Source organism: Dipteris shenzhenensis, chromosome 4, assembly GCF_047967505.1.
Source record: "Dipteris shenzhenensis isolate YYH24624 ecotype China chromosome 4, Dip_SZ_1.0, whole genome shotgun sequence".
In the NCBI taxonomy this organism is placed as follows: domain Eukaryota; kingdom Viridiplantae; phylum Streptophyta; class Polypodiopsida; order Gleicheniales; family Dipteridaceae; genus Dipteris; species Dipteris shenzhenensis.
Window position 1 is genome coordinate 43,030,720 of NC_141599.1, and position 3,030 is coordinate 43,033,749.

The 3,030-nt window shown below is 36.7% G+C and overlaps 1 non-coding gene across 1 annotated transcript; it reads right to left on the reverse strand.

The window, feature by feature from the left end:
* Positions 1–2,575: 2,575 nt before the first annotated feature.
* LOC147902900 (U6 spliceosomal RNA) lies at positions 2,576–2,678 on the reverse strand. Its single transcript, XR_015540932.1, has one exon. It is a non-coding gene; the product is annotated as a U6 spliceosomal RNA (small nuclear RNA).
* Between the last annotated feature and the right edge of the window lie 352 nt (positions 2,679–3,030).

A 3,030-nucleotide genomic window follows, 5' to 3' on the forward strand; every position in this document is an offset into this window, starting at 1 on the left:
ACTACCTAGACCTTAGCTACACAAACAACCCTAAGAACTAACAAGTGAACCGTCCCTAAGAATGTGAACCCTTCCTCATAGTACATTTAAGAAAAAAAAATGGAGAGGAAGTATCAAAAGGGCATATCTTATGAAATTTTGATATTCTGTCAAAAGGTAAAGTGTTCAATTTTTCAAGCTATTCAACTCTACCATTGCAAATCTTGCAATTAGAGCTTATTTGAGACTTTGTCAGATCAAAATCAACTTCTTAAAGACTTGCATGTTGTTGAATGGCACAACTTTGAAATTTATTCCCTAACTAGGTCTATAATTTTCCTCTAATTGGAAAGACCTATGTCTAGACATAGGTGCCTCTAGTTGGTGGGAGATTCTAGAGCTACCAATTAGCCTACAACAAAGGGTTATCAATCATCTTCAATGAGTAAATGATAGATGGGGTCTTACTATATGGTAGGCCTACCTCATAGTAGTTTTGATCCTCACCAAGGTAAAATTTTTTTGTATAGTGATCCTGCGCTTCCTCTCTTAGTTTCCTGCTCTCTAACACAAAGTCTACGCCTAGATTTGTAACATATTCTTCAAGCATCACGCCCATGATCCATCAAGTTGAAACGTCCATGTCAGCTATCTCTGTTACTATCACCATCTCTACAAAGTCCATGGTATCAACATCTTTAACCAACAAGCAAAAAAGCTCCCAATGATTCTTCCATGAGAAGTCCCCCTTTGTATATTTTAAATACTTTCCCATTGTAGCCAAAGCATGGAACCCTTGGCCTTTTTGAGTAACCAGTGTTACAGATCCCCTAGATTCATACCTTTTATTACTATTACAATGAGTCTGCTTGATTTGTGGTCTTTCTCTATACTCCTTTGGTAATCTCTCATATGTTTTGTGTAATTTTTGATATCAGTTGGTCTTGAATATTTGCACCTTGACAAAATTTGGAATCAGCATGCAGGAGTCCATTGTTACACTATGAGAACTACTTTAAACAAGGTTTTGATTCAACATAGCACACTAATCTCTTATGATATTTGAAGTGCCCTTCTTTTTTTAGTTGTTAAAATTGATGTGTTGGCAAGAGTAGTATTCCTGCCAATATATTTCTGAGTGTATCACCACTTATATCTTCTTTCTTTATCTGAAATGGCTAAGATACCAATTTTTTGTGGGAGGATTGATGGAAACCCCCATGATTATTTGATTTCTTCAAGAAATGTTATGTGGCCTTGAACTTTCTATCTAAACATAAGTTGTTGGTGGTCGTACCCATGTTCCTTGAGGGTCATGCCAAGGTGTGGTATTGGATTTCATAATGCAAAGGAGTTGGCCATTGTTGGCTACGTTGCTAAAGGAGAATTTTGGAAAGAGTGAAGACCTTGTCAATGTGAATTTGGAGGTGGCTAAGTTTAGGTAGGAAGAGGGTAAATTGGTGTGCCTAATACGTGGATTGGGTGGCCACACTCCTTGATCCACCCACCTCCCCATTATAACCCCCCTTCCACATGCATGGGATTGACAACCTCTTATATCTATGTGACCTCATCAATATTCCCCCCTCAAGCCTCCTCAATAAAGGACCCTCTTGTCATGAACACCCCCTAATCCATACTCATAATTGCCCAAAAATCTTCCATTAAGGGCATAGCAATGGCTCTCAAAGATGGGGATTTTGTCAGTGTATTCATGTTTTCATTAAAACATCATTTTCAGCTCAAAATATCATGGAAACAACAATAATATCATGTTGGTAACTTAGAAAAATAACCAACGAATCATATAATTATACCACTTGATCATAGCCATGATATTGACAAAATTAGTCATGCTATTGACTTGATCATAGCCATGATATTGATGGTAATAGTCATGCTAACGGCAATAATATCTATGACCATTGAATATTATCGGTAGTAATAATCTATATATCACCGATACTATGAAAAATATTTGTTGTATAATGGCATTATCATTGGCATTAATATATACTAGGTTTCTTACCTATTTTTTAATTAACAAAAGCTTGTGAGAGTCATGAGCGCTCTTCATTTGGTAAGATTATATCCATGGCTCATGCACCTAGCATGTTGAGGTAAGATGGACCACAATTGAGTCATGAGAGGAAGAGGGTGAGGGAGAGAGTGTTCAATTGTGGTTGTGAAAGTGGTCAATTACTCCAATATCTAGCATATTGGGGGAAGGGTTTGCTACAACTACAAGCCAATGAATGTGATAGAGACTATGGTAGGAGAGAAACATTTCAAAGAGATCATTTTTTCCCTTGTTTTTGAATTTAAATCTTGGTGCAACTTGCATACACCACACTTTATATTCATGTGAGTGCCAATTGTGGTTGATGAGGAAAAAACAACCCACCATGTGGGCCTTTCCATGCTAGCACTGGTATACTAGACAGCTTACTATAGACTAAACTATTTGAAATGATCATTAAACAATAGCATGCTCATCTACTACTTTAAAAAGTCCTTTGAGTACCCATTGTTGGCACCTACTCCTAGGACACTCTAGGGGGAAGATGGCTTTCAGAATAAAGGGTCTATGATAATAAAAATTATGAACCATTTCTCAAATTTTGTGTCATCCTTGTGCAAGGCCCATGCTTATCTTCACACTATTTCAATTCTGTCATAGCCTTTTTGTTTACTATATGTGGTCAATGCAAGGGAGCAACAATGAGGCTATATCTCTAATGCTTTTGTCATCATTATTAGTAATGTGAATTATCTCATTAGGCCTTAGGGATTAGTCTAATAAGTTTTCAGATTTGGAGATTACTCCCACTCACCATGCTCCAGAATTGCTTGATGAGGTAATTCACATCCCTATAGTGATTTTTAGAGACTACTTTTATTATGTATCAACTACAATCAACTTGAGCTAGATGAGGTTACTAAAGAATTACAACACCTTTGGATTCAATTTGCACATGGCATCTACACAATTCATCTATAGGACATTAAGTAAAAAGATACATCTACAAAATGCATTACGTGACAAGATAG